Raw genomic sequence first — 24,826 nt, forward strand, 5'->3', positions numbered from 1 at the left:
CAGGCTACCTCTGGCGAGCACATGGAGGGCTGTGCGGCCCTCCAAAGAAATGCCACCCCACACCATTACTGACCCACTGCCAAACCGGTCATGCTGAAGGATGTTGCAGGCAGCAGATCGCTCTCCACGGCGTCTCCAGACTCTGTCACGTCTGTCACATGTGCTCAGTGTGAACCTGCTTTCATCTGTGAAGAGCACAGGGCGCCAGTGGCGAATTTGCCAATTCTGGTGTTCTGTGGCAAATGCCAAGCGTCTTGCATGGTGTTGGGCTGTGAGCACAACCCCCATCTGTGGATGTCGGGCACTCAGACCATCCTCATGGAGCCGGTTTCTAACCATTTGTGCAGACACATGCACATTTGTTGCCTGCTGGAGGTAGTTTTGCAGGGCTCTGGCAGTGCTCCTCCTGTTCCTCCTTGCACAAAGGCAGAAGTAGCAGTCCTGCTGCTAGGTGGTTGCCCTCCTACGGCCCCCTCCAAGTTTCCTGGTGTACTGTTCTGTCTCCTGGTAGCGCCTCCAGCCTCTGGACACTACGCTGACAGACACAGCAAACCTTCTTGCCACAGCTCGCATTGATGTGCCATCCTGGATGAGCTGCACTACCTGAGCCACTTGTGTGGGTTGTAGAGTCCATCTCATGCTACCACGAGTGTGAAAGCACAACCAACATTCAAAAGTGACCAAAACATCAGCCAGAAAGCATTGGTACTGAGATGTGGTCTGTGGTCCCCATCTGCAGAACCACTCCTTTATTGAGTGTGTCTTAATAATTGCCAATAATTTCCATCTGTTGTCTATTCCATTTGCACAACAGCATGTGAAATTGATTTTTAATCAGTGTTGCTTCCTAAGTGGACAGTTTGATTTCACAGAAGTTTGATTTACTTGGAGTTATATTCTATTGTTTAAGTGTTCCCTTTATTTTTTTGAGCAGTGTATAGTATTCAGACCCCTTTAAATTTTTTACTCTTTGTTTCATTGCAGCCATTTGGTAAATTCAAAAAAGTTCATCTATTTTCTCATTAACGTACACTCTGCACCCCATCTTGACTGAAAAAAAGTCATAAGTATTTGGGGAGTGCAGAGTAGGAGGCTTCTTAACAACAGTAACTTAACTTAAGTAACAGGTCTGTGAGAACTAGAATTCTTGCTGCTTGGTCGGTGATCAGATACTTATTTCATGCAATAAAATGCAGTTTTGTATGTAAAAATCATACAATGTGATTTTCTGTTTTTTTTCTTTTTAGATTCTGTCTCTCACAGGTGAAGTGTACCTGCGATAAACATTACAGACCTCTCCATTCTTTGTAGGTGGGAAAACTTGCAAAATCGGCAAATGTATCAAATACTTATTTTCCGCAGTGTATCTATCTATCTATATCCAGTGCTGGGCTCAGGGGGTCAGGGTCCACACCAGTACCACAGACTGTAGGGGTCCACTGTTCACCTACTTGCAAATTTTACACTCATTCATAAAGTACATTTACCTCTATCTATCTATTATCTATGAATCTATCTATTATCTATCATCTATATATTATCTATCTATCATCGATTATCTATCTATCAATATATTATATATCTATTATCTATCTATCATCTATATATTATCTATCTATTATCGATTATCTATCTATCAATATATTATCTATCTATTATCTATCTATCATCTATTATCTATCTATCTATCATCTATCATCTATTATCTATCTATCTATCATTATCTATTATCTATCTATCTATCTATTATCTATCTATCTATCAATATATTATCTATTATCTATCTATATCTATCATCTATTATCTATCTATCATCTATTATCTATCATCTATCTATCAATATATTATCTATCTATTATTGATCTATCTATTATCTAGCGCGCTGTCCGCAAAGGCACAAGTACAGTAGAATCTGGTGTACTGACTAAATCTGCTTCCTTATGTCAAGTATGTGGGTGAACCTTCAGGGCCCGGATGGACTCATCAGCCACCTCCGGACCCATAACTACTAATTCTCTTCTAACCCTAAAGTCATGGTCATCTTCGACTATGAAGGACGAACATCATCATTGCCTAATATCTATCTATCTATCTATCTATCTATCTATCTATCTATCTATCATCTATTATCTATCTATCATCTATTATCTATCTATCATCTATTATCTATCTATATCTTATAGCTCTTATTTCTAAACTTTTTATTTCACATTCATATAAGATTACATAATTATATACAGTACAGACCAAAAGTTTGGACACACCTTCTCATTTAAAGATTGTTCTGTATTTTCATGACTATGAAAATTGTACATTCACACTGAAGGCATCAAAACTATGAATTAGCACATGTGGAATTATATACTTAACAAAAAAGTGTGAAACAACTGAAATTATGTCTTATATTCTAGGTTCTTCAAAGTCGCCACCTTTTGCTATGATGACTGCTTTGCACACTCTTGGCATTCTCTTGATGAGCTTCAAGAGGTAGTCACTGGGAATGGTTTTCACTTCACAGGTGTGCCCTGTCAGGTTTAAAAAATGAGATTTTTTACCTTATAAATGGTGTTGGGACCATCAGTTGTGTTGTGCAGAAGTCTGGTGGATACACAGCTGATAGTCCTACTGAATAGACTGTTAGAATTTGTATTATGGCAAGAAAAAAGCAGCTAAGTAAAGAAAAACGAGTGGCCATCATTACTTTAAGAAAGGAAGGTCAGTCAGTCCAAAAAATTGGGAAAACTTTGAATGTGTCCCCAAGTGCAGTGGCAAAAACCATCAAGCGCTACAAAGAAACTGGCTCACATGAGGACTGCCCCAGGAAAGGAAGACCAAGAGTCACCTCTGCTTCTGAGGATAAGTTTATCCGAGTCACCAGCCTCAGAAATCGCAGGTTAACAGCAGCTCAGATTAGAGACCAGGTCAATGCCACGCAGAGTTCTAGCAGCAGACACATCTCTACAACAACAGATAAGAGGACACTTTGTGCAGCAGGCCTTCATGGTAAAATAGCTGCTAGGAAACCACTGATGAGGACAGGCAACAAGCAGAAGAGACTTGTTTGGGCTAAAGAACACAAGGAATGGACATTAGACCAGTGGAAATCTGTGCTTTGCTCTGATGAGTCCAAATTTGAGATCTTTGGTTCCAACCATCGTGTCTTTGTGCGACGCAGAAAAGGTGAACGGATGGAGTCTACATGCCTGGTTCCCACCGTGAAGCATGGAGGAGGAGGTGTGATGTGTGGGGGGGCTTTGCTGGTGACACTGTTGAGGACTTATTGAAAACTGATGGCATACTGAACCAGCATGGCTACCACAGCATCTTGCAGCGGCATGCTATTCCATCCGGTTTGCATTTAGTTGGACCATCATTTATTTTTCAACAGGACAATGACCCCAAACACACCTCCAGGCTGTGTAAGGGCTATTTGACCAAGAAGGAGAGTGATGGGGTGCTACGCCAGATGACCTGGCCTCCACAGTCACCAGACCTGAACCCAATCGAGATGGTTTGGGGTGAGCTGGACCGCAGAGTGAAGGCAAAAGGGCCAACAAGTGCTAAGCATCTCTGTGAACTCCTTCAAGACTGTTGGAAAACCATTCCCGGTGACTACCTCTTGAAGTTCATCAAGAGAATGCCAAGAGTGTGCAAAGCAGTCATCAAAGCAAAAGGTGGCTACATTGAAGAACCTAGAATATAAGACATATTTTCAGTTGTTTCGCACTTTTTTGATAAGTATATAATTCCACATGTGTTAATTCATAGTTTTGATGCCTTCAGTGTGAATGTACAATGTTCATAGTCATGAAAATACAGAAAAATCTTTAAATGAAAAGGTGTGTCCAAACTTTTGGTCTGTACTCTAAATCATTCTTTTTGTCACATTTCTCTACCTTCCATCAAGTCCCATAGTGCAAACATTTCTTATCCAAATTACCCTTTCACTAATGATTAATTTGCCTAATAAAACAGGGCATCAAGCCTTCGCACCACCAGTCTTTGAAATTGCTAACATTGCACAGATTGAGTCCAGCTTTAAAAAGCCAAAACTCCAGAGCACAGTGAACTCTACGGAGTGAATACAAGCCTCTCGCCGGCGTTGGCAATATTCATTTCTATAAATGAGAAGTGGCTCTCCAAACTGGAGTGGTGTTAAGAGAGTCTGTATTGTCCGCGCACACTAAAATGGTAGTAGTGTGAATATTGCCTGGCTTTAAAAAAAAAAAATAAACAAATAAATGAACAAACAAAAAAAAGTGAATATTAATCATAATAAAAAAAATAACCAATGAGAAATTTTGGTTTTGCAAAAAAGATTGTAACAACAAATTCACATGTATTAAAAGAAAATTCATAGCTCCGATGATTTATTTTTTTTATGGCTAAACCCTCATTAACTCCACTCATGCTGTCTCAACTTTTCTTGCATAGGTCTTAAGTAGCGGATTTTCTTTTTCCTTAAAAGGGAACCAATTAGCACCTCATCAGCTCCAATTAGAGAGGACAAAAACAGTGTAAAGATAACTCGATGAGAGGGGGCAGCACAACATCATGTAATCACTTAAGACAGTATTCATGGTCCTTTGTGTGGGCTGTCCGCCTCCTATTCACCTTCAAGATTGTTTTTCTGGGAACACAGGCCTCCCATGTGTCTGAAAGACCTCATTCATGGCCTACCTGTTTACAACCCATAAGACACAAGAACCTAAACAATTCTATATTGTATGCCTTCATCTGAGGACTCCATAATGGTATGTTTTCATTGACCGGCCGGGATAAGTTGATGGCCGCCTTTATGCTCATTAAGTGCTTGGCTCTTACTGTCTTCTAATTACTCGGGAGGGATACAATGTAATTTTTTTTTTCCTTTCTCAATGAAAGTTCTTTGGAGCAGTTAATTTGGTGCCTGTACAAAATGCCCGAAAACATTAATTAGTGTGGAAGGAACCCTAATTTCCTCATCAGCTTTCCTCTCCATTTAACCCTAACCCGACCCTTGTTTCCATACAGGCTTGGATGGGTCTTCATAATGAAATTACCTCGTTAATGCCCTTTATACTCACACAGTTACTCAATCTAGCATTTAGTTCATTTTAAACGCCGCCAAAATCGAAAATTTGCATTTCGCCGGATCCCAGGAATTAGGATTTTTTTTTTTTAAGGGGGCGGGAGGACAGGTTTAAATTATTAAGATGGCAAGTAGCGAGTTATAATTGAGTACAAGAAGAAACACTTCTGCGAATATTAAATGCGCTGCTCTGGCCCACAGACTATTAACTGCGTCCACGGGGGTGGATTAGAGAGATAGAATGGATTGGGGAAAAAAAAAAGAATCAGGCTCATATGTATATTATCTGGGGAGTTTCGGAGACTATTATTTGCAGAACGAAAACGTGCAAAACATAAAATTAGAAGAAAAGAATGATTATGTTTTTGAGGTCATAACGATTAGATTTATAAATGTCATGATAATAAAAAATATATATAAATTCTGCTTATTAAATACATTTAGTAGTTAATTACTTTAATAGGTCAATTATAGGAATACTAGATGTTGGCCCGATTCAAACGCATCGGGTATTCTAGAATATGTATGTATGTATGTATGTATGTTGCGCTGTCAGTGGTGTTTAAATCCCGCACTAATATCGCTGATTGGCTGATATCCGAGACAGACAGACAATTAGATCCTTAGACAACACAATGGCGGCACTTGACAGCAGTGGAGGACAATGATGATTCCAGAATTCGCGGCAGACTGTGCCCATCGCTGATTGGTCGAGGCCGGCTGGCCTCGACCAATCAGAGACTGTGCCCGTCGCTGATTGGTCGAGGCCGGCTGGCCTCGACCAATCAGAGACTGTGCCCGTCGCTGATTGGTCGAGGCCTGGCGGCCTCGACCAATCAGCGACGCGAGATTTCCAGGACAGAGACAAACCCTTAGACAATTATATATATCTATATAGATGAGCTGGCAAGTAATCAATTCATTAATATAATGAATATGACAATTTAAAATCGGGAAATGCATATTTTAGCTGTGTTTACAAACATTATTGAGATTTTTTTTAAGGTGATGTCATTTTTTTATTCTGAAAAATATCATTTTTAACCATTAGCAGCGCTGGGGTCCTGGGTTCAAATCCCTCCAGGGACGATATCTGCAGGGAGTTTGTATGTTCTCTCCGTGTTTGCGTGGGTTTCCTTTGAGTTCTCTGGGTTCTTCCAACATTCCAAAGACATTCTGATAGGGAATCTAAATTGTGAGCCCCATCGGGACAGTGCTGGTAATGTTTGTGACACTCTACATGTTGGAGCTATATTACAATTCACATTTTATATTATATTCATGTTTTTGTGTTTATAATTATTTGATCTGTTCCCATTGTTTTATTATTGAATGCGTTATGCTATGAGATAGAAATCAGTAATCTAATAGATATGAGTGACTCTTTTGAAATTTGAAGTTGCCAGCTTTGTCAAATTTGTTAGAATAACTTGATTTGCAGCAAAGAGATAAGTCCACGTTCACACTTTCAGTATTTGGTCAATTATTTTACATCAGTATCTATAAGCCAAAGCCAGGAGTGGAACAATCAGAGGAAAAGTATAATGGAAACTCGTCACCACTTCTGGTTTTTTTTAACCACTCATCGTTTTTCTGTACAAATATTGATGTAAAATACTGACCGAATACTGAACGTTTGACCGTGGCCTTGTACTATAAAGCCACCATTTGCCCTAATACGCTTTACTTGTGTAAAGCTGGCCATAAATATTAGACTTCTCTTGGGATGAAACCACCGATATCGATGGTTCAGCCGATCCTCTAAAGTGTGTGGGGGCGCCAGCCGACTGATGGTCAGGAGAGATGTTGGTCAGGCATGTCTGCTTAAGGACTGCCCCCAGCTTAATTCTCCCTAAGATAATCCACCGGCTAAGGTGTCATTGAGTAGCTGTCCGATGGAGAATACAAGGGCCAAATAAGTGCACCTGTGAATGGGAGAGTCAGCAGATCATTCGATCTTTCAACCAACGAGATCTCTCAGCTTTATTAATGTCCAAGTTAACTTAACATACAGTATCTGGCTATGGGAAAGGGATGAAAAATGTTTATCACTGCTCTACTGTCAAATACTATCTGTACAGTTTTTTCATTGTTTTATGGTTTTCTCTCATTTCTATTAAGCTGTGACGTCCTTTCACTATCCAGATTCACCTCGAAATGGCTGCTGCATTCCCTGCCTCTGCTTTTAATGGTCTAAAATAATCCTTCCTGATTGGCTACACTATACCATGTGATGGGATGGTTGCAAGTCATTATGGGGAGGTTTGTACTGAGTCATGAGCATCAATAGATGTTCTGGTTTGCTTGCCCGCATGGACCAGGGTTCATCCAACTGAATCCCCGCAGTCCTTTCCAGTGTGCAGAATACCCCTCAGATGACACAGAGTGAGGGTAAAACAGAGTGGCAATAATTTATTGACCTACTCAGACAATAACATATGGAACAGTCCCAGCAAATACCCAAGATGGTGCAAATTACAAAGTCTCACCCTTTCACTGGCTCACCGGGATTAGAGCAGCTGCAAAATCTAGGCGTCCAGGGCCAACCACCCCCATCAGTAGCACCCCGCTTTTGCTGGACACCCACAGAGAGGAGGTGATGACAAGCTTAGGAAGATGACAGTCCATTGAGGTAAGTGGCTAGGTGACTGGAGGGTTCCAACCTGGTTTGTCCTAACGTCTTCATGGGGCCAGGTGACCGGAGCATCTGAACCTGGCATCTCCAATTGTCTCCATGGGACCAGGTGACTGGAGAGTCTGAACCTGGCCTGCCTGAACATCCTCCATGGGTTCAGTGATGGTCACTGGAGCAGATATGTATTCCAGCAGCTAGGGCTGTTGTCCCTTAAGCTGGCATACTACAGAATGTCAACTCTGTATTCCTCTTGATGGAGCCATAGTGCCTTTGCTGTTGTTCTATAGAGTCTTTCTGCATAAGGATATAGGTCCATTTTTATAGCCACATCTGTGGTTCAGGCCATCATCCACAGATCAGGTGGAAGGTGGGATCAGATTAACTCTCATTGTTTGAGTATTTAATCCACCTCCATAGTTTGTCCTTCACTATTTTACAGATCAACAAGATACATGGACTTATACAATGGCTGATCAGCATATTAGCAAACATCGATTGTTCAAGGACCCTGCGTACCTGTCCTCCAAAGATAGCTACACAATAATAGGTACACAGCAGCAATTCACAAACTTCAATTCAAGAGTCAACCTTCAGACTCATAAGAACAGTAGTCTATGTCTCTTGACCTAATGAAAAGATACGTCTGGCATAATTAAGATTAAATGCTTTGTCATCACATGCTGTGTCGCTTGTATGACGACACTTGAGGTCATGTGAATCTTCTCTGCCAAATGCAATTTTTGTTATGTTTCTCACAAATCGAATTACAAATTTTTCAAATTTTAGGAGTCTAGCAAATTTCTAAAATTCAGCACAAATTTGATTTGCATCAAATAGAGTTGCTCTTCTCTAATGGATAGATACATATCTAGATATGAGATTAAAGATAGATACAATATATAGATTCATAATTACTTGCTCAAATAGATAGATAGATTCATAAGTAGGTACATAAATTATAGATTTTGATTATTAAAGAAAAAAATATTTTAACAATATACATCTTCTGGACCCATAGCATTTCTGTGTTCCCTTTTTCCAATACAATTAAAACATATCTGTCTACAAATAATTTAGTATTTCTTGATCTATTCTTTTCTAAGTATTCTATGTAAAAGATACAATGACCCAATGCCCAAAATCTCCTGAAAGTGAGTAACTGGAGGAGACAGACTTGTTTGTTTTATTCCTTTCTCTGGAGATAAAATCCTCCATTGGAATAAGGGAATAGACTGTGATTCTGCCTTTGTCAGGGTGACAGAAAGGAGGTCAGCAGACACGGCACCCAGTACAATGCCCAGCAACCTTCGGTGCCGCGGGGGTCATTCTCCGCTTACCGGGACCCAGTGGTTACATTGTGCGAAACAAATATTTGTCTAAATGCTGATAATCTTATGTGAAATTCTTTAGCTACGGCTTTTAATCTCACGTCAAAACTTTACAATTGTCAGTGTCAGTGAATCAATAGGCTAATTGACTTCAAAATCTCCAAGGGATGTTCCACAAAAAAAAGAATATAGTTCCGAGGAAATAAAATGTCCATGTAGAGATTTTTCACAAATCTAATGCTTTATGGTTTCGTGTGATGTAAAGGTACCTTCACATTAAGCGACGCTGCAGCGATACCGACAACGATCCGGATCGCTGCAGCGTTGCTGTTTGGTCGCTGGAGAGCTGTCACACAGACCGCTCTCCAGCGACCAACGATGTCGGTAACCAGGGTAAACATCGGGTAACTAAGCGCAGGGCCGCGCTTAGTAACCCGATGTTTACCCTGGTTACCATCCTAAAAGTAAAAAAAACAAACACTACATACTTACCTACAGCCGTCTGTCCTCCAGCGCTGTGCTCTGCACTCCTCCTGTACTGGCTGTGTGAGCACAGCGGCCGGAAAGCAGAGCGGTGACATCACCGCTCTGCTTTCCGGCTGACCGACGCTCACAGACAGTACAGGAGGAGAGCAGAGCACAGCGCTGGAGGACAGAAGGCTGTAGGTAAGTATGTACTGTTTGTTTTTTTTAACTTTTAGGATGGTAACCAGGGTAAACATCGGGTTACTAAGCGCGGCCCTGCGCTTAGTTACCCGATGTTTACCCTGGTTACCAGTGAAGACATCGCTGGATCGGTGTCACACACGCCGATCCAGCGATGTCAGCAGGAGTCCAGCGACGAAATAAAGTTCTGGACTTTATTCAGCGACCAACGATCTCCCAGCAGGGGCCTGATCGTTGGTCGCTGTCACACATAACGATTTCATTAACGATATCGTTGCTACGTCACAAAAAGCAACGATATCGTTAACAATATCGTTATGCGTGAAGGTACCTTAACTCTCCGGTTTACAAGTCATTTAGAGCATGGTGTAATACTTTATCTTACCTGTGGGGGCACTGTAGAATAATTGATCACTCGCAGTTACTACCATAGATCAGAGCTGATCTTTGAGAAATGATCCGCATATGTTGCAAGCAATATTAAATTACTCAAAGTATTCCTAATACACTTAGGAAAGGTACTACTGCAGAGCCCCAGAGATCTGTTCGTTGCAGTATGACACTCTGCCACTAAGGGGAGTGATGGTACGTCTGATGGCACTGAAGGAATTCTCCTGACCAGGTATCACCAGCACACATTACACTTCACACTCCGGCCACTAGGGGGAGCAAAAGGCTTTATTTATTGGGCCACTCCTCACACTGGTAAAACTAGGGGTTGGATAGAAAGTTAGTCAGAAGCTGACTGGGTTGGATTCAGGCAACATCCCGTGGCAGGGGGTGTTGCAGGGAGAAGACACAGGGGGGTCCCTGTCAGGCGTGGGAACCTGGCAGGTGCCTAGCAAACAGAGCAGAACGTAACTGAGCCGCGCCTGCACCTCCTTGCGGCGGTATCCTAAGAAAGAGGACAAGAAGGGAAGGATATTGTGGAACAGTGTAAACGAGATCAAGCAAAAGAGTACCAGTAGGAGTCGTGCCGTGAGATCGAGGCAACATCCTACTGAGGCGCGTAGCCGGTGGCCGGAACACCGCGGGAGTAACTGACTCTAAGCCTTACCTCGAACTCCGCAGGACAGTTAATCATAGGTTGGCTGTCTACCTTAAATTTCCTAAGAAGACATAGAGGGCAACAGTGGGAGAGGGGCGTCTCTAGGGTCCCGGAAGACCTCCAAGCCTTCCCGTCATACGGGTGCGTCCTAGCCAAAACATACTGGGGGACGAGAAACTAGCAACATCTGGAACAAAAGAGAGAGAGCGCTGTAGAGAACGATGAACGAGAACAGCAGTTGTGAGGACTATTCCGAATGCTCAGCAGGGTAGGACTACAACACACAGGCGCTAGTGGTAGGCAACGATTTCCATCTGTGAAGGAAACTCTGGAAGTGCCCATCGGACCGGCCGGTCTCTGATAGCCCTGTTAAACGTGCTCTGGATTGAGGATCCTGAAGTCTTCAGTAAAGAGGTAAAGAGACTGCAACCTTGTGTCCTCATTATTGACTGCACCTCACACCATCACCATCTACCTTACTGGGAAGCCCTGGGGACACACTTCACCTGTGGGAAGGTATACCATCCAGCTGCCATTCCATCACCCCAGTGGACCCCACAGCAGTGTCGGTCACCCTGACCGAACACCACAGGTGGCATCACGAATCCCTGACAGACTGTACCACCTTTATTGGACGCCCCTTAGCAGGGTCGCGGACCGGGTCTAGCCACCGTGACAGCCTCAGAACCGAACCAGAGAGGCCCGGTACTGAGAACTCGTGGCCCTGTGTCTGGGGGCAATCCACATGTCCTTAGGCAAAAGTGATAACTAGGTGGCTCAGCGAACAAAAAATTGATATTTTGAATCAATGGCCTGGAAAAACCCCAGATCTCAATCGTATTGAGCATCTATGGTCAATCCTCAAAAAGCGGGTGGACAAACAAAAACACAGAAATGGTGATAAACTCCAAGTACCGAAGAGAGAAGAATGGGCATCAGTCAGAATTCGGCTCAGAAGCTGATATCCAGCTGTCAGGGGCAAACGGCAGAAGTCATCAAAAAATAAAGGTCAACACTGTAAATATTGAGTCTCTGCATAATCTTCAGTACTTCGTAACCATAAACACATTTGAGTAAAAGATCTAAGAAAAACACTGAAGCAGCAAACTTTGTGAAGGCCAAAGGTTGTGTCAGTCTCAAAACTTTTGGCCACAACTGTTTGTGCAATGCTTCCTGACCCTAAGTCCATTGTCTGATTCATCAAGCAGTTTTGTTAAAGGTTACGTACAAATTTTGCAACTTGTGGCTTTTTTTTTTACGCCGGTCCCAGTCAACTCTGCCAACTTTTAGGAAAGTGAGTGGAGCTAGGGCAGGACAGGATGTAGCCTAGCACACCTGAGAAATTGTTCACAATTAATGCCACCAGGCACGCCTTTCATTAAAGGGGTTTTCTGGGTTTTTTTTAAAAAAAATGTGTCCCCTAGAAAACAAAGAAAATAATTGTGCTTTACTCACCCTCCCCTAGTCCAATGCTCAGTATCCACTTCTGCTCCCTATGTCTGTTATTGTCTGTAAAGCTGACATCATATTGAGGACAATCAGCCAGTGAGCTCAGTGGCTCTGAGTGTGGTGAGTATTGCAGAGAGACTCGTCTCTGGACCTGGGGAGGGTGAGTAAAGCTCATTTTTGTTTGTTTTAAACAAGCTGCAGCCGGTAGACAGGGGTTTTCCAAAACTAGGAAATCCCTTTAAGACTGGTGTACAAAATGTCAGCCTTAATGAATTGGGCTCTATAATTCTAACATTAATGATATAGTGTGAGTCCTCTGGATACAAGCTTTCCAGTCGCGCTGAATTTCCCCTTCCTTTCTTCCCCTGTCCCTAAGCGTGATCTGATTTGGGCACAATTCCACATGGCTCTTTATTTACTCACATTGTCCATAAGAGAATTAACATAATTACTGCCTTCAATGGAAGATACACACTGAATGGCTCAAATATTTGGATTCAAGTATGTGTGTTAGCACTGATCAATTAAAGCCCTCATAATGAAGCCCTGTGGGAACGAAATGTGCATAAAGGCGGCCGAGGGCTCCAGCTAAAGAAGAGGAGACTATAGAAAGTGCTGGAGTGGACGGCGCTGGATGAGAAGCCATTATACAGAGCCTGGCGGAGAGTGGCCCACCGAGCACGGGGTCTGTACAGTGTATCACAGCGGGCGACGGCTCACACACAGAAACACATAGAAAAATAGAAAGAGAATAAATAGATAGATAGATAATAGATATATAATAGATAGATAATAGATATATAATAGATAGATAATAGATAAATAACATATAATAGATAGATAATAGACAGATATATAGATGATAAATAGAAAATAGATAGATAATGAATAGATGATAGATAGATAGATAGATAGATAATAGATAGATACTAGATAGATAATAGATATGTTTAGATAACCGGTAGATATATAATAGATAATAAATAGATACTAGATAGATAACAGATATATAACAGATAGATAGATAGATAAATAAAAATTTGTATTAATCCGAATTCAGCTTTCAGCTCCCATCTCTTCTGGTCTATATGGCAGGCAATATTCTCTTCTATGTCTTACTGCCATGAACACCAGAAGAGACTGGAGGGAGCCAGAGGAAGAGTAGACGGGAGTTGTGCTAGTGGTGGGAAAGGTGAGCTTCAAGGTAAATATGCTTTTTTTCCCCTTTTTTTAAGACATATGTTTATTATATTCTGGGGTCCTAACAGACCCCATTCAGTCACACTGAGTATAATTTACTTGCCAATTTTGAGTGAACTGACGAATTTGAATTTTGTGCAGGACGAGGAACACAAATTTATAGGGAGAACAATGGCTCCATCTGCTGGTGAGACAAAAGAATAAGCGGAGGTGGAAAATGGCACAGAGTAACTGCGGAGAGGCTGCTCTCTATTTTTACACCAACGAGTAAGGATCAAGCTGAAGATCATCAGTTACCCTATAGCTATATAAAGCCCTAGACTTTAGCACTGCAACCATGAATTATATATATACATTTGTATGTACAATATGTGTCTACAGTGGGGAAAATAAGTATTTCATACACAGCTGATTTTGTTTTCCCACCTACAAAGAATGGAGAGGTCTGTAATTTTTATCATAGGTACACTTCACCTGTGAGAGACAGAATCTAACAATAAAAAAACAGAGACTCACATTGTATGATTTTTATATAATTAAATTGCATTTTATTGCATGAAATAAGTATCTAATCACCGACCAACGAGCAAGAATTCCGGCTATCACAGACCTGTTAGTTTTTCTTTAAGAAGCCTCCTTCTCTGCATTCATTACCTGTATTAGTTGGACCTGTAAACTCGCTACCTGTATAAAAGACACATGTCCACACACTCACACTCCAACCTCTACACCATGGCCAAGACCAAAGAGCTGTCTAAGGACACCAAGGACAACATTGTAGACCTGCACATGGCTGGGATGGCTACAGGACAATAGCAGCTTGGTGAGAAGGCAACAACTGCTGGCACAATTAGAGAATGGAAGAAACGCAAGATGACTGTCAATCTTCATCGGTCTGGGGCTCCATGCAAGATCTCGCCTCATGGGGTAAGGATGATTCTGAGAAAGGTCAGGAATCAGCCCAGAACTACACGGGAGGACCTTATCAATTACCTGAAAAGACCTGGAACCACAGTCGTAAACATTACTGTTAGTAACACACTACGCCGTCTTGGATTAAAATCCTGCAGCGCACACAAGGTCCCCTTGCTCACACCATCACATGTCCAGACCCATATGAAGTTCACCAATGACCATCTGGATGATCCAGAGCAGGCATGGGAGAAGGTCATGAGACCAAAATAGAACTTTTTGGTATCAAATCCACTTGCCATGTTTGAAAGAAAGGATGAGTACAACTCCAAGAACACCGTTCCAACTGTGAAGCATGCATGAAGGGAACATCATACTTTGGGGGCACTTTTCTGCAAAGGGGACAGGATGACTGCATCGTACTGAAAGGAGGATGGATGAGGTCATGGATCACCAGAATTCTGCCAACAACCTCCTTCCCTCAGTAAGAACATTGCCATGGCTGGGTCTTCCAGCATGACATTGACCGAAATACACAGCCAGGGCAACTAAGGAGTGGCTGTCACGGGTGTGTCAGGGGTGACAGACTGTCATCCTTAATCCAGCTGTAGAAAGTCTTTGCGTTTAGCTCAAGCACCTTCTTGATTTTTGCATCTCTGTTATGGAGCGATATGCTTCTCTCTCTAGGACCCAATAGTTACCTCCACCTTCTGCTGAAAAATCACACACCTGTGCTGAAGGTTTAAATACATTCAATTCCTGCAGCATGGTGCGGGTGTTAGCTCATACTTGCTTCAGTCTTTTTTGCAAGTTCTAGCAGTCGGTTAGTGTCTTCCCTGAGGACCCTTGGAGGATTGCTGGCGTGAAGTCTCAGTTGTCTTCTCAAGCTAAGTGTTTCCCCCAATTGGTCTACCCTCTCTGTCTTTAGTTTGAGTTGGGATTGACATGTGCCTATCTCGTCCCTTCCTTTGTAGGGCCTATTGCTGGAGTCAGGCAAGGATTTTGTTCCTGGTAGGTGATAGGTGAAGAACATATATAGGGACGTTTAGGGCAGACAGGGTGATTTTAGATCTGCCTAGGGGTCTCTACTCCCCTCTTCCCTTGTGTTTGGGCTTCCTCTTCGTTCTTCCCATTGTTGCCCTTGTAAGGGGGTCACAGAGCCCCGAGCACGTCCCGTTCAAATGTTGGTAAATGTTGACTGTATTTCACTGTAAATGTACTTTTGCATATAATTGTATCTATACTGCCATGTACATATATTTATATATTGTGTAGATAGGGAGAGTATAATAACTCAAGTTGGACACTAGATGGGGTATAATAGTGTACATAGTTCCTATAGGAGGAGCTAACCATGGATAAGATAGAGGGTTTTCCTGTTACTAGTCAGTAGGGGCCATAGAGCCCAGTGAGGTTGGTCAGCTCTGCAACATTTAAGAAAAGGGCCCAGCCATCCAGGGCCAGTGGGTCAGAAGGTCACAGACGAAGGCTACAGCAGGGAAGGACGCAGGTTGCTCCAAGATGTGGCAGCTTTCTACATGAGCAGATGTCCTCCTGTCTGTTGCGAAACAGACTAGGGAACACCTGAATATAGTGAGGCTGAACAGGGAGGATGCTGTAGTACCGGTCGAGATGGGACGGATCGGGTGCATACTGAAGGACATAGAGAAGAGCACAGGGAAAGTGAAGGATGTGGATGGTGCAGAGCTTTGTGTTGATGCTGTAACTGATGTGGATGTGCTGTGATTGAAAACAAGTAAAGTTCTAAGTTTAAAATTGGAACTGGACTCTGTCTCTATTTGTGCAATGACGCCAGCAGCAGAATTATGGCCGCCCTGATGGGACTCTGATGGTGCAGATGGTGTAGGCGAAGGTACGCTGCAAAGAGGACATTGTATTTATGTGGCGGGGAACCAGGGTGCGATTGACCAGTATATGACGGCAATGACACTTATCCTTCACCTAGTCTGACAGTGGCTCTGTAAGAAGCATTTCAAGGTCCTGGAGTGGCCCAGAGCAAAGTACTGCAGTGCGCAGGAGCTGGGAAAGGTCAGAGAGGCCCGGCGCCTGCGCACTGCAGTACTTTACTCTGCCCTCAACAGGGCAAAGTACGCCTGCGCAGGAGCCGTGACAGAAGCAAGGAAGAGGATGTCATCACATGAAGATGGGAGGCGCTGGACCCGGACCGCGACGCCCATCAGACCCAGACCGCCCCCTTGTGAGTATAATATAACTTTTTTCTTTTCTTTCAGGTTACATCGGGGACTTATCTACAGCATTACAGAATGCTGTATATAAGCTCCTGGTGCCGGTGGCCGCAGTTTATAGCGGCAACATGAGGTGCAGATTCACTTTAACAGTTACTACAAGTTTCTCCTGGGAGCAGACCGCCTGACTCTGCACAGAAAGGATGTCTTCAGTACTTCTTCTGCTCAGAAGAGCAAGGATTCCACGGAGCTCCACAGTCACACAGCTCTCAAAAATGCTCTGACATTGTTTCACAGCAGAACCACAAGATCACAAGCAAAAAGGGGTTAACACCTTCACAAAATGCTGGCAGCAAACAGTCTTTTTAGAGTCCAAACTTCTCACTTCTCATAAGCTGCCTCACGCTGCATGTCACATGGCAGTCTCTCACACTCGGCCCAGATATGCAGCAGCAGGGTCCTAATGCTCTCCTGATGTCATTACAGTTCACCCTCCTACACGCCCACTGTTAGATTCCTAAGGCCGGAGTCACACTACAGCGAGATACGGCCGAGTCTCGCAGGTTAAAACCAAGCTCTCGCACTCCGGAGCGGAGCGTGCAGCTCCATGTATTGCTATGCGGCCGCATGCTCCGCTCTGGAGTGCCGGTGCCAGAGCTTGGTTTTAACCTGCGAGACTCCGCCGTATCTCGCTGTGTGTGTTCCCGGCCTAATAAGTAGCTCACTGGAAGCAGTTGTAGTCTCGTCCATCACTCGTCAGGCAATAGGTTCATTGTCCTGATGATTGGAGTCAGTGAATTGTGTTCTCATGACAATTGGTGGTAGTGGTGGGATCTCTGTGATCTCTCTGGTATCATCTGTCACAAAGGGGTAACAGTGGACCCCCCAGCTGTGTATTCATGACAATATACAAGAGTATAAAAATTATAATACGCACAAGAATATACCTACTATAATACTGCTCCTATGTACAAGAATATAACTACTATAATACTGCCCCTATGTACAAGTATATAACTACTATAATACTGCCCCTTTTGTACAAGAATATAACTAATATTGCCCTTATGTTTAAGAATACAACTACTATAATACTGCCCCTATGTACAAGAATATAATTGCTATAATACTGCCCTTATGTACAAGAATATAACTACTATAATATTGCCCTTATGTTTAAGAATACAACTACTATAATACTGCCCCTATGTACAAGAATATAATTGCTATAATACTGCCCCTATGTACAAGAATATAATTGCTATAATACTGCCCTTATGTACAAGAATATAACTACTATAAGGCTGGGATCACACACAGCGAGATATGGCCGAGTCTCGCAGGTTAAAACCAAGCTCTGGCACCGGCACTCCGGAGCGGAGCATGCGGCTGCATAGCAATACATGGAGCTGCACGCTCTGCTCCGGAGTGCCAGTGCCAGAGTTTGTTTTTAACCTGCGAGACTCGGCCGTATCTCGCTGTAGTGTGACTTCGGCCTAATACTGCTCCTATGTTCAAGAATATAACAACTATAATACTGCCCCTATGTACAAGAATATAACTACTATAATACTGTCAGAGAGGGAGATAACGACACTCACCGATACTAATTCCTGGAAATACAGGATCCGGAGAGAGCTGCAGACTCCCAGAAATGTAGAGCAAGCAAGACTGGCTTCAGGCCTGACAGGACCTGAATCACCTGACTGCAGGTGGGCGTGGCCTAAGTTCCAGGGAACTAGAAGCTGAAAGAAAACTCCTAGAAAGGCAACTAACGAACAAAGCTACCAAGGGGCACAGACAGAGACAAAGATCAGGCCGAGGTCAGAGCACAGGATAGCGCTACAGTACGAAGGGACTAGACAGAAAGGATAGTAGGGGCCAAGCCGAGGTCAATACCGAACGGACAGAGAAGGTACAAATAGGGAATCCAATAAACAATATCCAGAGAGCAGACCGAGGCCAAAAGCCAAAAGATCAAGCAAACCAGCACACAGCACAAAACACACTCAGGGGTTAATACACTTAGCCAAGGGCAGAAGTATCACTGACAAAGGAACCTCCCAGAAGGAGGCTATAAAAAGTCCACCCAGGACCAGTGTGAGGCTACAGGAGTTAACCCTAAAAGAACCGAACCAGACAAACCATGACAGTACCCCCCTGTCAACGGGGGGCCACTGGACCCCCAGGCTTACCAGGATACTTGGAATGAAAAGCATGAATCAAGCGATCTGCATATACCAAGCGGGCAGCAACCCAGGACCTGTCCTCAGGCCCATACCCCTTCCAGTGAACCAGATACTGTACCGACCGCTGCACCAACCTGGAATCCACAATGTGATCAATCTCATATTCCATGTGTCCCTCCACCAAAACAGGAGGCACAGCGAACCCAGACTCCCCCCGAACTGGCATAAAAGGTTTCAGTAGGGATTTATGGAAGACATTAGGGATCTTGAATGAGACTGGTAAACACAACCTGTATGCAACTGGATTGACCTTTTCTACAATCTTGTATGGGCCAATGAACTTAGGGCCCATTTTAGCTGAAGGAACCTTCAGCTTAATGTTTCGCGTGGAAAGCCAAACTTCGTCCCCAACCCGAAACACAGGCCCTGGGGTTCTTTTCCTGTCAGCAAAAAATTTATATCTCCCTTGAGACCTGGAGATAATCCGCTGGACCTCTGCCCATGTATTCTTTAAACTCTGAACAGCACCCTCAGCCCCGGCACATCCAGAATCCATACGAGAAAACTCGCCGAAATGTGGAATAAAACCATAATTAATCATGAAAGGAGACATACCGGTAGCTTGGCTCACCTGACTATTGAAAGCGAACTCCGCCAATGGCAGTACATCACACCAGTCATTCTGTCTAGCGGAAGTCAGACATCTGAGGATCTGTTCAGAGACTGATTAGTGCGTGACCATTGCTCTCTGGATGGTATTCAGATGATAAAGACAGAGAAATCCCCAATTTCTTACAGAAAGCATGCCAAAACTTTGCCACAAACTGCACCCTACGATCAGACACCACATTCAGGGGTACCCCATGCAACCGGACCACATGCTGCACAAACAATCCGGATAAAGTCTCAGCAGACAGTAATGCGGTCAAAGGTACAAAATGAGCCTGCTTCGAGAACCTGTCCACCACTACCCATTCCACTGTATTGCCCCTAGAGAAGGGAAGATTGGTAATAAAGTCCATGGACAAGTGAGTCCATGGCCTTTCAGGAACTGCCAAGAGCATCAGTTTCCCAGCCGGCCGGCTGTGTGAGTTTTTGGAACGAGCGCAGACCCCACAACCAGAAATTAATTTTTTAACATCAGAACTTAGAGTAGGCCACCAAAAAATCTTAGCTATCACCAGGCGCATGGCCGAAATTCCAGGGTGAGCTGTAAGCTTGGACTCATGAAACTCCTGCAGGAGTTTAAAGGTACCTTCACACATAACGATATCGTTAACGATATCGTTGCTTTTTGTGACGTAGCAACGATATCGTTAAGGAAATCGTTCTGTGTGACAGCGACCAACGATCAGGCCCCTGCTGGGAGATCGTTGGTCGCTGAGGAAAGTCCAGAACTTTATTTTGTCGCTGGACTCCCCGCAGACATCGCTGAATCGGCGTGTGTGACACCGATCCAGCGATGTCTTCACTGGTAACCAGGGTAAACATCGGGTTACTAAGCGCAGGGCCGCGCTTAGTAACCCAATGTTTACCCTGGTTACCAGCGTAAAAGTAAAAAAAACAAACACTACATACTTACCTACCGCTGTCTGTCCCCGGCGCTCAGCTTCTCTGCACTCCTCTGCACTGGCTGTGAGCGTCGGTCAGCCGGAAAGCAGAGCGGTGATGTCACCGCTCTGCTTTCCGGCCGCTGTGCTCACAGTCAGTGCAGGAGGAGTGCAGAGCACAGCGCCGGGGACAGACAGCGGTAGGTAAGTATGTAGTGTTTGTTTTTTTTACTTTTACGCTGGTAACCAGGGTAAACATCGGGTTACTAAGCGCGTTACCCGGGGACCTCGGGATCGTTGGTCGCTGGAGCGCTGTCTGTGTGACAGCTCTCCAGCGACCAAACAGCGACGCTGCAGCGATCGACATCGTTGTCGGTATCGCTGCAGCGTCGCTGAATGTGATGGTACCTTAACCCCTTAGTGACAGATCCAATTTGGTACCTAATGACCAGGCCAATTTTTGCAATTCTGACCACTGTCACTTTATGAGGTTATAACTCTGGAATGCTTCAACGGATCCCGCTGATTCTGAGATTGTTTTTTTCGTGACATATTGTACTTCATGATAGTGGTAACATTTCTTCGATATTACTTGCGATTATTTATGAAAAAAAACGGAAATATGGCGAAAATTTTTAAAATTTTGCAATTTTCAAACTTTGTATTTTTATGCCCTTAAATCAGAGAGATACAGTTAGGTCCATATATATTTGGACAGAGATAACATTTTTCTAATTTTGGTTATAGACATTACCACAATGAATTTTAAACAAAACAATTTCAATGCAGTTGAAGTTCAGACTTTCAGCTTTCATTTGAGGGTATCCACATTAAAATTGGATGAAGGGTTTAGGAGTTTCAGCTCCTTAGCATGTGCCACCCTGTTTTTAAAAGGACCAAAAGTAATTGGACAGATTCAATAATTTTTAAATAAAATGTTCATTTTTAGTACTTGGTTGAAAACCCTTTGTTGGCAATGACTGCCTGAAGTCTTGAACTCATGGACATCACCAGACGCTGTGTTTCCTCCTTTTTGATGCTCTGCCAGGCCTTCACTGCGGTGGTTTTCTCTAGTAGCCTTCCACGACAGCCACCAGGAGGTTGTCTCCATTCCCTAATGGGGGACAGAAAGCACAAGAGGTTAAAAACCCCTCCCACCTCCCATTAACCAGTGTCTTTCCTGTCCCCCATGGGGCATGGAGAGGTTCCTGGTGCGCTGCTGCGGCAGCTCTAAGCAGAGTACCTGTATTAATTTTCTTGCCGGGCACTTAAGGTCAGGCCCCCCGCGGCTTCCTCCTGCGCTGTGCCTCCCGTCTCCTCGGGATTCTGGGACCGCATTCCCCGGCCTCCTGCGTCCTCTTGCGGGGATAAAGCTGGTCGGGGTGCCCGTCGGAGGCCTCCCTGAGCTCTCCGGCGTTTCCCCCTCCAGCGCGCGCTGTTCGGCGACCCGGAAGTCAGGTGACGCTCCACTTCCGGGTCGGCGCTCCTGTGCAGGAGCGATACAGACCAGAGAGATGGATCACCGAACGGCGTGCGAGGCACGCTGCATCCTCGCACGCCTGCCTGGGACTCCGGAGGGGGAGGGGCGGTTAATTGCCACGCGCTGGTGCAGGCTTATTTTCTACATAAGCTGCGAAGACGTCTCAGGTAAGCTGCTGTAAGCATGGATGCGTCTTGCCCTGCAGCTGCAGAGCCCAGCGCTCCCCAAGCCCTAGTAAGTACGGCAGAGGGGGTCCCATTTAAAGGCACATTTTTCAATATACCTTTTCTTACACGGCTTCCTCTCTCATTGCAGGGAGTCAAGCCTGGCCCTAAAAACATTACCAAGCGCAAATGTGCCACCTGTAATGTAAAAATGCCACCAGATTGGGAGAAAAAGTTATGCCAACCTTGCACGGATAAAATCGTCAGAGCGGAACACCCTTCTTTGATTGATGAAATTCGCTCCTTGGTTAGGCAGGAGGTTCAAACCTCTTTGGCCACACTCGCCCCACCTCCACCGCCACCACCATCCTCACCTGGTCCATCACTCCCTAAAAAGAGGAAAATGCAGGAGTACTCTGAGTCAGAGTCTGAGGGGTCTTATACGTCTTCCTCTGTCAAATGGGAAGATGCGTTACCCCGTAAATCTGCGGAAATTAGGAAATACCTTTTTTCCTCTGAATATATTGAGGAATTGGTATCTGCAGTGAGGAACACTATGGGGCTAAAAGAGGAATCAGTTCCTCAGTCTATACAAGACGAACTGTTCGGCATACATACTGAAAAACAACCCGGGTTCCCCGTCCATAAAAGCATAATTGATATGATTAATAATGAATGGGAATTGCCCGAGAAACGGCTAACAACGCCTCCAGACTTTAAGCATCGGTTTCCTCTTGATGAGGACCTAATAAAATGGGACATTCCAAAAATTGATGTCCAGGTGGCTAGAGTGGCTAAAAAGACGGCTCTGCCGTTCGAGGATTCCTCCCAATTAAAAGACCCCTTGGATAGGAAGATTGAGAGCCTTCTCAAAAAATCCTGGGAAACGTCTACCTCAGCCCTCAGATTCAATATAGCATCCACCTGCGTGGCCCGCTCTCTCTTCCGTTGGATACAAGAGTTAGAAAGCCACATCTCTCAGGGTACCCCAAGAGAGGAGGTACTGGACTCTTTGCCTATCTTACACAGGGCAACAGGTTTCCTTGCAGATGCCTCACTGGAATCTATCCGGGTGGCCGCCAGATCCTTGGTCCAGACAAATTCAGCCAGAAGAGCTCTCTGGTTAAAGATGTGGAGCGGAGACGTTACGTCAAAAATAAAACTGTGTTCTATTCCCTTTAAGGGTGACTACATGTTTGGGCCCTCCTTAGATGACATCTTAGAGAAAGCCACAGACAGAAAGAAAACCCTTCCTGAACAGAGACCTCCCAGGAAGCGTTTTTTTCGACCCTCCCAGCCCCAGCCCTCCCAGGGTAAAGGGAAAGGAAAGACCGGGGGGTGGAGTTATGCTAAAGGGAAGCCTAAGAACATCCTTATTCCCCAACAAACACAACAGGAAAAGCAATGACTCCGATCCGGTAGGGGGGAGGCTTTCGAACTTCGTTCACAGTTGGCAGAATATCTCCAACAGCCCCTGGGTGGTGAGTGTAATCCAACAGGGTCTACTGATAGAGTTCGATGCGCCTCCTCCCAGGATCTTAAGAGTCACCTCCCCGTCATCTCGGGAGACTCACAAGTTGATGATGGCTGGAATACAGGACTTGCTAGACTCAAGAGCTATATCCATAGTCCCGGTGAACGAGCAAGGGGAAGGACACTATTCCCGTATCTTCATGATAAAAAAGCCTTCCGGGCAATCTCGTATTATAATAAATATGAAAGCTCTCAACAAATACATAACCTACCGCAAGTTCAAGATGGAATCAGTAAAAACAGCCATCCCTCTAATAGCTCCTCATTCATATATGGCAAAAATAGACCTCAAGGATGCCTATTTCCATATTCCAATACATCCTCGGCACAGGAAATACCTGAGATTTGCGGTCCAATTCAACCAAAAAATCTTACATTTCCAGTACAATGTTCTCCCCTTCGGGATCTCCTCAGCCCCAAGGGTGTTTTTCAGAGTCATGGCGGAAGCAGTTGCCCATATCAGGAGCCAAGACATCGCTATAGTACCATACCTGGACGACCTGTTAATAATTGGTCCTTCCGCCGAAGTTCTCAATCAGAGAATTTCCAAAACTCTGAACATCTTACAGCTTTTGGGTTGGATTCCAAATCTAAAAAAGTCTCAGCTATCACCATCAAAGGTGAGGAAATTCCTCGGAGTCCTCTTGGATTCAGAAGGTCAAAAATCCTTCCTACCAGAGGAACATCGGATGAATCTAATTTCCAAGGTCTCACACTTCAGGAAACAACGTTCTCCGACCTTACGGGTTGCGATGTCTCTTCTGGGTTCGATGACGGCCTGTATACAATCAGTCCAGTGGGCTCAGAGCCACTCCAGAGTTTTGCAGGCGCACATCTTAGGAAACTGGAACGGGAATCCAAATTCCCTAAACAGAAGAGTTTACACTCCAGGGAAGGTAAAAGCCTCGTTAACCTGGTGGGCGATCCAATCAAACCTACTGAAGGGGGTCGACTGGGTGCAAGATCCGCTAATTACAGTAACAACGGACGCCAGTCAAAAAGGTTGGGGAGCAGTGGTCTCGCAAATTCCATTCCAGGGTCTCTGGAATCAGAAAGAAAGCTCCGGTTCCTCCAACTCCAGAGAACTGTTGGCAGTGGAGAGGGCCCTTCTGGCAGCCAGCAGTCTCATTATAGGTCAACATGTCAGAGTGTACTCGGACAATATGACGACTGTTGCGCATCTAAAACACCAGGGGAGTCCAAAGTTCAACCAACTAAGAGCAATATCAGACAGAATATTTTGCTGGGCAGAGAAACATCTCCTCTCACTTTCAGCGATACACCTCAAGGGGTCGGTGAACGTTCAGGCAGATCGCCTAAGTCGTCACGTCTTGCATCCAGGAGAGTGGAGCCTGAAGGCGGACGTTTTCAAAATGTTGACAGACAGGTGGGGT

Source organism: Ranitomeya imitator, chromosome 1 (genome assembly GCF_032444005.1).
Source record: "Ranitomeya imitator isolate aRanImi1 chromosome 1, aRanImi1.pri, whole genome shotgun sequence".
Taxonomy (NCBI): Eukaryota; Metazoa; Chordata; class Amphibia; order Anura; family Dendrobatidae; genus Ranitomeya; species Ranitomeya imitator.